Source organism: Leucopleurus acutus (assembly GCF_964270905.1).
Source record: "Leucopleurus acutus genome assembly, chromosome: X".
NCBI classification, from domain to species: Eukaryota; Metazoa; Chordata; class Mammalia; order Artiodactyla; family Delphinidae; genus Leucopleurus; species Leucopleurus acutus.
In genome coordinates, this window is record NC_139148.1 from 27,009,900 (window position 1) to 27,021,914 (window position 12,015).

Here is a 12,015-nt window from a genome sequence, read left to right on the forward strand (position 1 = left end):
CTCACCTTCTACCTTTTGAGACTAAATCCCACTGTCCTTAACTCACATCATAAATGAGCTCATTCCATTCCATTCCTCTTCTACATTTTCTCCCAGACATTTCCTGCTCAGATTTTTTCTTTCAAGTCAAATTGCCCCCATGTTGACTGATCCTTCAATTATTCTCTCGTCTGCCTATTTCTAGCTCATTAAAACATTAGCACTCTCTAAAACCTATATTTATATTCATTATACATACATAAGAAATCCCTTTTCTGGACAAAAAGGGCTATAAGGAGGCTACAGGTGAAATTGGAAAGGGGGATAGTCATCATATCAGAATGGATAAGGAGAAGGGAGAACCTGATTTTCATCACTGAATACATCCTGTGACTCTTGCTAAGTGAAATCAAGGGCCAAGTAATCAGAAACATCCTCTGCCAGATTCCTATCAGATGAAACAGTCTGCACCTTTTTTTTTTTTTTTTTTTGCGGTACGCGGGCCTCTCACTGTTGTGGCCTCTCCCGTGGCGGAGCACAGGCTCCGGACGCGCAGGCTCAGCGGCCATGGCTCACGGGCCCAGCCGCTCCGCGGCATGTGGGACCTTCCCGGACAGGGGCACGACCCCGTGTCCCCCGCATCGGCAGGCGGACTCTCAACCACTGTGCCACCAGGGAAGCCCTAGGCTTCTTTATCAAACTGATCATGACCTGATTGCCTTCTCCTATTAAAATTCAAGCTCCATGAGAGAGAGATGTTCTTCTATTTACTACTGTTTCCCCAGTACCTAAAAAGAGTTTGACCTACATTGGTCATTGAATAGACATTTGTTGAGTGACAAAATGAATCAATTCTTAGCTGGCTGAAAATAAAGCGAAGCTCCTAACTTTTTTAGGACATTAGACTAAAGTTCTTTCCTATCATATTAGAGTGCGAATAATCTTTAGAGTGCGCAGTTATTCATTCAATCAAGGCACATCCTGCCTCTATCTGCAAGGTGTTAGATGCATGAAATTAAAAAAAAAAAAAGAGCATTGCATGTCCTTTACCCTTGTGGCGCTCACAGTCCAACCCATTTCCTTTTATGATCTATTTTACTGAGTCTCCTTCATTCTAACCCTTGCCTGTCATTGGTATGTATCGTGCTGAGCTTTAGGTGTGGGGCAAGGGGCTGATGTAATTTTATGCTGTCCCGAAAGTCCTCACCCGTTAACGGAGCTCATGAGGTCAGACACCTTAAACAATGATCATCACTACATACACTGGACAAAATCATCAACATCGTTATGAAAGCAAGAGTAAATCAAGTTACCCAGTGACTAGAATGAGTCTATTATAATGCTTCTTTTCTCAGATGCTTCTAAATGTCTGTCAGTTACATTGCTCTGTCACAGATCGGGTTCTCCAGGAAGCAGACGCTAAGACAAAGTTCAGAGAGCAGGGTATTTAGTACGTTGTGCCTTTGCGATCAACACCTACGGAAGGGAGAAGGAGGAAGCAGGAATGGCAACAGGGAGAAGCCAAACAAGGATGGGGGCCCAGTGACAGTCTCACTCAACCCCTCAGGGAGCTGCCCGTGGAAGGGGTGTGATCTTAGGCAAGGTAGCTGAGGCCATTCCCGAGGGGACAGACAACTGAAGGTTGTCTCTACATTGAAGGGGACCTAGAAGTGCAGAAAAGTAGTCTCAAATGATTCCCACACAGAGGGCATTCTACTTAGTGTTCCATGTGACCCTACTGCAGTGTCCCCAAACTGTCCAGGGGTTTGGTATACAGGAGTGGTCCTCAACCAGGGGCAATTCTGCCCTCGAGGAGACATCTGACAATATCTGGAGACATTTTTGGTTATCACAAATGAGGGACAGCGGCACTACTGGCATGCAGTGGGGCGAGGCCCGGGATGGTGCTGAACATCCCATAATGCACAGGACAGCCCCCACGATCAAGAACTGCCTGGCTTAAGATGCCACTAGTGCCCAGGTCAAAAAAGCCTGGTTACAGCCTGGCCTGGCTTATGAGATGGTCTTCACCCTAGATAGACAGTAAATAAGTGAACCAATCAGATGCTCTTTCTTAGAGAGCCTGATTGTAACACACAGAGAGAAATTTAGATGGTAGAGAGGTGGGGAAGTTCGACAAAAGTCAGGGAGCTAAAGGAGAAAACAAGTGACAAGGCAGTGGAAACTGTGAGTAAGGAGAAGGTGGAGGGAAGAGAGCAGCGCTGTACTGAGAGCCTGAAGTCTACAGCAGCAGAGGCAAATACAGAGAGAAGCAAACACATGCTTCATGGCGAACGTTGTTCCCCATCCTTCCTTATGTTTCCATGTATCCTTAAAATGCCCCTCATCACCTAAGCCCGTCCTTGTTCCTTCCAGCCGTAAGGAGACACAGCGCATTCCAAAGCACATCTGCAGTAGACTGAAATCAAGATGATTGTTACTGCTGATATCTGAAAGTATATTTAAAAATTCAAAAGGGTGGTTTTTTAAACCAGGAATAGTTTATGTAAGTCTACAAAAAAAACCAAAATGCCTTTTGTCCTCACCTCAAAGTTCTCACCAAAATGTATTTTCTAATCCCAAACTGGCTGTGTTCTGAAAATGGAAAACATCCAAAGAGAAGAAACAAGAGTAATGATTTTTGCCCACAGGGATGTGATTCCACCATTTCTGTTGTGCAAAGCTTTGTGTTTTGGGACAGATGACAAAATGCTACCCTAGGCCAAACGCACAAATGCCTTCATTTTCTGGGGAGTGTAAAAATACACCTTTCAGAGCCAGCATTCCCGTAAAACAGTGCCCATGTGTCAGGAAACTGATCCAGTGCTGTGATGCTGGTCTCCCTGCCCTAGGTCCTCATGAGGCCCAGAGGAATCTGTCATGATGAGGAAGATGAAATGGGAAAGAAACAGGTGCTTGCCTCATCTCTGCCATGCCACGAGGCTAATTTCCATGCAGGTATGCGATGAAGGAGAGGTGGTTGGTGACCAAGCTAAACTTCACCACTTTGCTCGAGGGCCAGATGATGCACAGGGTATCACAGTAGCTTCATGAAGCCTATAGGAGAGGTCCATGCTCTCGGTGTCCTGCTCAGATCCCTTCGCCCCAGCTGGCATACCCACCCCCAGCTGCTGTGAGCACTGGCTGCTGTGGGCCCACTGCCCCCAGCTCCAGGGTACCTCCCTCAGGGAGATGGAAACCGCCTCGCTGTCCACTACGCCCCAGAAATCCACGGCCAATGGCTGACTGACACGGGGGAGCAGAAAGCCCAGCTCCCTTGCCTCAAAATGGGGCCAACTGCGGGGGGGCAATTCGTGCTCCAGAGTTCCTGGTGGGATCAGGCTGAAGGGAGCCTCCGCCTCCTTGCTTAGCCTGACTCCCTGACCACTCTTCCCCCTACCTCATCCTGCTACCCTCCCTCCCCTTCACCTGAGAGATGCTCTCTCAACAGCTTACTTGTACAAGAAACCTTGTGTAGGGCTCTCCTTCTGTGGAATGTTACCGAAAGCGAGGGTGGTCAACCATCCTCGTGAGCCCGGGACGGAGGGGGTCTCCTGGGACATGGGAGTTTAAGTGCTAAAAGCAAGAACATCCCGGACAAACCAGGACAAATGCGCATCCTACCTCAGGCAGACAGATCTCTGGGTCCTGAGCTTTGCCTCCAGGGGCTTGGGTGCTCTGAATAACATAGATAAATTTGCTGGTGTGCTGGTAAACCAGCTGTGCCAAAAGGAAAAAGCCAAGTCTTGATTTGCGGCATTTGCCAGTTCGGGAGGTGGGCGGAAATATTCCCACTATAGCTGATTTCAAGCTACCGCGAAGGTCAGTTTAACAGCCAGCTCTCAATTCCTGTATATATAACACTCGGCTCTCTTGAGCTAGTAGAAGCCAGTTCAAGCGCACAAATTCCCACAGCAGAGACTGAGAACTTTCCTAAGCTTCCTTCTGTGTTCAAGTGAATGGGTATGTAGGGCCAATGATGCAAAATTTTGTTACTAAGGATACTCTACAGCAAATAATTCTAAGCTCTAAACTGGAGAATATAAATTTGAGCTCAAGGCCAAAGGGCCATAGAAATAGGTTTTGAGAAGAGAGTGTAATGATTATCACCATGACTTCTTTTTGCAGGTATCTGAAAGGCTAACTTGGAATTTATGGAGGCGTTACCAGCGTCACAGATAGGTTAGACGGCATTTGTTCCAAATTCCCAACACTCAGGACAGCACGTGACTGCTGAAGAAATTGGCTCAAGTTGTTTAGCCCTGAGATTTTACCTGATGGCTTTAGGCTGAAAATCATCTCACATTGTACCTGCAAGCTTCTTCCTGACTTTTATCATGATGGCTTCTCTAAGCTGATCTGAGCTTTAAATTATGGGCCTACTCGTATTTCAAATTCATCCATCCCCTGAGGACAATGGTAGCACAGATCCCAGCACTGTTAAGTGAAATGTCAGCAATTATTAAGTGTGCTTAAAGTTTTTCCCCCTACCTTTTTTTAAGTGTGTGAGTGGAGGGACGTGGCGGTGAAGGTTTGGCAACTCTCAAGATGGAAACAAACTTTTCAGCCTTATGTAGCAAGGAGAAACTGTAAGCACTTGGGTTACTTTAACAAGAGGAAAAGGGTCAACCAGGGATTTGATTAAGGCAGTTAAGATTATAAAGCCTGCAAGAAATAAGTGATCAGTTCTTTCTTTTTACAGTGTCTCATAATCTGAGAAATAGAAGATCACTCAGTGAAACCCACAGCTTTTAAATTCAGAATAAATGGTAAAAAGGAAATTCGTCTTCCGGAGTTCCACAGCCTTCAATAGAGTTTAATACTGCAAGAGGTCACTGGGTTAAGAGCTAGAGAACAAAAATTTTTGCCTTTACTGGTCTTTTTCCATCATAAAAGAAATACATGCTTATTAGTAAAAACTCTTCAAAAGTAAGAAGAAAGTAAAACATAACAGCTGTTTCCATTTTGATGTATTTGATTTTCAGTCTTCTTTACGTGTACCTTTCTGCTGTTTATATTGTATTTTCTAATAGAGTTGTGATCATACTGTAACGTTGAAGACAGCTTTTTCCCTTAATATATTACATGGCACAGTAGACATTTACAAAAAGGACTATGTAAAGTTATGGATGCTATCAGTCATTGCTGAGAGGCAACGTAAGAGGTCAAATTATTTATTGAGTGTCTACTACGTGGTAGTCACTATGCTAAATTTCATGCTACTGTGTTTTAACAATGGGAGGAGGAAATTTACCTCTTCTTTTGGGTATAAGACATAATTCATTCTGTGAACGCTTTTACTGAACATTTACCAAGTACAGATACTGGGTTAGGTACTGGAGGATATAACTGTCAACAAGACTAAAATCATCCTGTCCTTATAGAGATTAGGATCTACTCATTGATTACTTTTCTTTTTTTGTGGTACACGGGCCTCTCACTGCTGCGATCTCTCCCGCTGCGGAGCACAGGCTCTAGACGCGCAGCCTCAGCGGCCATGGCTCACGGGCCCAGCCGCTCCGCGGCATGTGGGATCTTCCAGGACCAGGGCACGGACCCGTGTCCCCTGCATTGGCAGGCGGACTCTCAACCACTGCGCCACCAGGGAAGCCCAGATTACTTTTTTTAATAGATTTTATTGATTGATTGATTGGCTGCGTTGGGTCCTGGTTGCTGTGCGCGGGGCTTTCTCTAGTTGTGGCAAGCGGGGGCTACTCTTCATGGTGGTGTGCAGGCTTCTCATTGCAGTGGCTTCTCTTGTTGCGGAGCACGGGCTCTAGGCACATGGGCTTCAGTAGTTGTGGCATGCAGGCTTCAGTAGTTGTGCCTCGTGGGCTCTAGAGCGCAGGCTCAGTAGTTGTGGCACACAGGCTTAGCTGCTCCGCGGCATGTGGGATCTTCCTCGACCAGGGCTCAAACCCATGTCCCCTGCATTGGCAGGTGGATTCTTAACCACTGCACCACCACGGAAGCCCCTACTCATTGATTATTCACCTATTCATTAGTTACACAAGTAACTGTTGAGCTCTTATAATATGCCAAACACTGTACTTTCAGATTGGAACCATGAAAAACATCTTCGGAAAGGAGAGGAGCTACTTACACTGAGAATTAAATGCAAGAGAATGAATGCTACTTTTACGTCTAACACACTGAGAATTAAATGCAAGAGAATGAATGCTACTTTTATGTCTAGTTTGACTCTCATAGGCGGGTACTAAGTTACACTACCAAGTTGATGGTAACGATACTAATAGCAAACACTTGTATGGCACTTATGTGCTAGGCACTGTTTTAAGTGTTTTACATATAATATAAACTATAAACATAGTGGAAGTTTGATCTTCACTATAAAACTATGACATAGTATTACCATATTTCATTGAATTGAAAACCCCTTTGGACATAAGGTGTATTTTGATTTCTGTTAAAACATGGGTGGGGTATGTCAAATTTAATGAAATATGTTGTTATTATCCCCATTTTACAGATGAGAGATGAAGAGATGAAGTATCTGAGCCAATATTTGACCCCAATTAATCTAGTTTCGGAGCCTGTACTTTTAACCAATATCCCATGTCATTGGTGGGATGACATTTGGCCCAGGGGCATCGAGAGAAAAATTCAGCCTCTATAAATCAACTTACTGTGGCCAGACCAAGAGAAATAGAAGAGAGAAAAATCTGTGGCAATATCGGATAGACTAGACAGTCGCTGGCCTGCCTGCTACTTCTTAATGGGTAAGGCAATGCGAGGTGTGGCACGGAAGTCCAGAAACTGGGTTCTAGTCCCAGATTTATTATAACCATCTGTATGACCTCGATTATGTCATTTGGTCTCTCTGCCTCTATTTTATCATCTGTGAAGTAAGGGCAGGCCTAGAGTTCTTCAGTACCCCTCAAAATTTTTTTATTGCAATCCACAGAAGGACTACATTTTACATTGTAACGTAGTATACAGAGACAGACACACACACCTAACTGAAATCAAAGTGTCAAAATGATACTTAACCTTGCTTGTGTAATGTACTCTAATTTTCTATTTTCTAATCTGTTCCATTTCATTCCATTAAAAAATTGCTGGTTGCAAGTCATTACACTGATTTCAGAATTCACTAATGAGTACTTTGAAAACAGTTCATATAGATACTCTCTAAGCTTCTCTCCAGTTAGGAAATTCCACAGCACAGGGGGACTCCTGGGGTGGGCCTCAGAGCTGGAAACCCCAGGAAATAAAGAGTTGACCTTTCTGCCTTATAAATACTCATTTTCTTTTCAATTGGATCGTGTTTTTACTACCTTCAGCAGAAAGTTCTCATTATTAAACTATCTGGCAAATATCACTTTAGGGCAAAGATTCCCATAGTATGTTCCACAGCATGTTTAGTGAGAAATTAATTGGTATGCCTGGAAAAGGTTTCCGTAGTCACATAAGTAGGACATAAGAGTCACTGACACTGTGCTCCTCTTAGAGTTTCAATGTATATTAAAAGCTACAAGAATTCCAACAGGAAAGAAATTTGCTTACATTTATAACCTAGTGATTTTCCAGTCTTATTGACCCCAGAACTATTTTTTCAAGGGAGAGTTATTAACATCATACAGTACATTAATGTTCTGAGAAACTTGGCTTGGGAAATGGCCCTTCAGGGAATTCTAGAACTTGTGAAATATTAAGACAAATATAAGTTCTTTCTACTGTTACAGAAAGATTTCTACCTTTACTCAAATACATAGTTACCCTTCTTGGTGAGACAAGTAAACTTTAGAACAGAAGCCCAGAGAATTGAGAAAATAGCCAGAAAAAAAAGTGTTGAATTCTTTTTTTAAAAAGTTCCTAAATTCTTGAAAATAACAAAAGACGGACAATTTTCAGACTACTAAGCTAGTGAATACTGTAGTACATTTTTGATCATGGACATATGAATATATTTTTAAAATATATAAAATTTTAAGGATAAATATATTTTAAAATCACACTATTAGAATTTCTCCTTTTTCTTGGTTTACGTTGCAGAAGTCAATCAGAAGTAGTAGAGTATTAAAGCTACAATTAAAGGCAAGTAGTGTCTATCAATAGATAAAGGTCGTATTTTACCTATATTTTCTCTTCTCATTTTTCTCTCAGATCTAAGATAAAAGAAACAGCTTCTTTAACAAGTAGAGATTGGGCCACCAAGAAGAAACAGTGAATACTTTAGTAAAAGGCCACCTCTCCCTATTGATAAGGAAACAAAGACACCTGGGTAATGTAATTTTCAAAGGGGAGTGTGTGGGGGGGGGGGAGGGGGAGAGAGAGAGAGAGAAAGAGAGAGAGAAAGAGACAGTGAGTGTGTTTGACGGGGTGCAGTTTGCAGCTCATCCTTATTTTTTCTTTTCTTTGTAACTTCCAAGCCTCAGAAATCACTCTATTTTTATTCCTGGTAACCTGGAAGCAAATTACTAGACATCTATCAATTCAAACTCATTTAATATGACCTTAGTGGTATTTTTTCAAACATATTTTTTTTGGGGGGGGGGGGAAGCTCTTTTTCTTTTATAGAACATAAAAATAACAGCAAATAAGTGACTTCAGAGAGGCCCTGCCTCAAATACAATTTTGATGTAACACCCAATTTCTGGTGCAACTTTCTAGAGGTCAGCTTGGCGATATGTATCAAAAGCCTTACAAATGTAAACATCCTTTAACACAGCAGTTCCATTTTCTAGGCATTTATCTTATAGAAAAGAATCTGAGACGTTTATAAAGGTTTATAAGGGTGTACAAAGAATATTAGATATGATAGATACATAATGTTAGATAAAATAGTGAAAATTTTGAAATAACCTTAATATTGAGTGATTTAGAATTGTCTTGGTAAATGTGGTACAGCCAGAGAAGGGAATACTACCCTGCCATTTAAAAACATTACTCTGCAGAGGAATATTTAAACACACGAAAATATTTTTATGATAGTTCTGAGGAGAAAAAAGCAGGTCATAAAACTGTAAATTGTTTTCATCCCTGTTTGGTTAAAAAAAAGAGAGAGAATCTGAATTCACACCCCCCCCCCCCCCCCGAGAGAAAGACAGAATGTGTATAAACCATTCTGTTTATACAGAATGTATAGTGTATACGTTCATTGTGTGTGTAAAACCACATTTTTTGTAGTGGTTATCTCTAAGTGGTGGGCTTACAAAAAATTTTTTTTTCCTGTTTGTATTCTCTGCTTTCCAACATTTCCTTGAGTGCCACATATTACCTCTGTAATTTAAAAAAGGACAACACAAAGAAATAATCTTTATTTAGTCTTTAGTCTCACTGTCCTATTTCTCATATATCCCTTAAACCAAATTGGTATTTTTTGGTATCCATAAGCAAAGCTTCTAAGCATATATTGATATTCCACGTGAATACTTAAGAAATTGGCGACTTCTGGGGCTGCCTCCATATAAGCAGGTAAATCAGCGCCTGTGCCTACAGGCCTGACCTTTCTGGACGTGGGCACCAGTGCGATATGGTTTGAAAGGTGTGGGGATGCTCCTCCTGGCCCCTCAAAGTTCTCCCCTTACAGCTCAGAGATTATGGCTGACGTTCTACCACTTGACAGCCATTCCTCAGGCTTATGGCTTTTCACCCTATTAAAATGCAAATAACCCCGGAGAAGTACACATTAAACTTTACCTGTCACCTGGGTTAAATGAGCATAACGTATCCTTTTCTGAGAATAGGTTTTAACGGGGAAGACATAGGAATGTGGGTGGGGCAGGCAGAGAGAATAAAAAGTGAATGAATATATATGGTGTCTGAGGAATATTAATTCCTCAGTCTCAGGAATATTAATATTCATAATAGTAATATTTTTATTTATGGTTTAGGAGTCACTTACAAGTATGTTATCACAGTTAATCTCAATTAAATCAAATAGAATGGCTCTGCCACCAAGGCGATCTAAGCAGACCAGAAATTGGGAAAAATATACAAGACAAAATGTGCAGGATTTATAGTTGTTCTACAGTCATTCGCAAAAGCCACAATCCCGATCAATTACGTATCCTGCTTTAACTTGCCCATTTTTTCATGACACCTCCTGAGCATGTGTGACACTGTCTAAATAATGACTGCATGTTGATAAAAGGGTTAGACCCAGTCAAAAAAATAAGACAACCTCTTACTTAATACACTATCAGTGTATAACAAAAAGACAGGACCACTACTTTCTAGGAATTTTTGTTCTAAAAGACATGGCCCACTAGAGACACACATGAAAGCATCAAGTGAAAAGCTTTAAAATGTTCATGAGCATGGATCTTTTTATTAACCTATGGAAAATGGAGAAGGAAGGAAAGGACTAGAAAATGGCAATAAAAGGAAGGCAAAAGAATGAAGGGAGATCATATAGAATTGCTTCTTCTCTATAAAATATATCAATAAAGTAAAGGACGGTCTAGCGTGGTGGTTAAAAACAGACTCTGGAGTCACTTCTTGGGTTTGAATCCTGGCTCTGTCATCCACTTGCTGTGTGACTGTGTGCCTCAATTTCCTCATCTTAAAAATGGGTATAATAATGGTATCTACCTTATAGGTTGCTATAAGGATTAAGTTGGGTCATATTTGTAACACTGCAAGGCACAAAGTAATTGCCTTAAAATGACGCTTAAACTCCACCATACACAAAAATAAACTCAAAATGTATTAAAGACCTAAATCTAAGACTGGATACCATAAAACTCTTAGAGGAAAACATAGGCAGAACACCCTCTGACATAAGTCGCAGCAATACCTTTTTCAATCCATTTCCTAGAGTAATGGAAATAAAAACAGAAATAAACAAATGGGATCTAATTAAACTCAAAAGCTTTTGCACAGCAAAGGAAACCATAAAGAAAACGAAAAGATAACCCACAGAATGGGAGAAAATATTTGCAAACGATGTGACCAACAAGGGATTCATCTCCAAAATTTACAAACAGCTCATGCAGCTCAATATCAAAAAACAAACACCCCAATCAAAACATGGGCAGAAGACCTAAGCAGACATTTCTCCAAATAAGATATACAGATGGCCAAGAGGCACATGAAAAGATGCTCAGCATTGCTAATTATTAGAGAAATGCAAATCAAAACTACAATGACATATCATCTCACACCAGTCAGAATGGCCATCATCAAAAAGTCTACAAACAATAAATGCTGGAGAGGCTGTGGAGAAAAGGAAACCCTCCTACACTCTTGGTGGGAATGTCAATTGGTACAGTCACTATGAAGAACAGTATGGAGGTTCCTTAAAAAACTGAAAACAGAGTTACCATACGATCCAGCAATCCAACTCCTGTGCATGTATCCAGAGAGAACCATGGTTCAAAAGGATACATGCACCCGAATGTTCACTGCAGCGCTGTTTACAATAGCCAAGACATGGAAGCAACCTAAATGTCCACTGACAGATGAATGGATAAAGAAGTTGTGGTACAGATACACAATGGAATATTACTCAGCCATTAAAAAGAATGAAATAATGCCATTTGCAGCAACATGGATGGACCTGGAGATTATCATACTAAGTGAAGTAAGTCAGACAGAGAAAGACAAATATCATATGATATCACTTATATGTGAAATCTAAAATAAGTTATACGAATGAACTTATTTACAAAGCAGAAACAGACTCACAGAATTAGAGAACTAATTTATGGTTACTGGGGGGATGGGTGGTGGAGAGGGATGGATTGGGAGGTTGGGATTGATATATACACACTGCTATATTTAAAACAGATAACCAACAAGGACCTACTATATAGCACAGGGAACTTTGCTCAGTATTCTGTAATAACCTAAATGGGAAAAGAACTTGAAAAATAGACACATGTATATGTAAAACTGAATCACTTTGCTATACACCTGAAACTAACACATTGTTTTTTTGAACTAACACACTGTTAATCAACTATACTCCAATATAAAATAAAAATTTCTAAAAAATGATGGTTAAACTCTCATACCTACGCATGCACGACCAGAAGGAAATACGTCAAAATGTTAACAGATATTAACCCC

At 41.1% G+C, this 12,015-nt stretch overlaps 1 protein-coding gene across 2 annotated transcripts in view; it reads right to left on the minus strand.

The window, feature by feature from the left end:
* DMD (dystrophin) overlaps positions 1-12,015 on the minus strand; it is a gene marked incomplete at its 5' end in the record, with an annotated part of 2,126,456 nt that overhangs the window by 231,674 nt on the left and 1,882,767 nt on the right. The window lies entirely within an intron of this gene.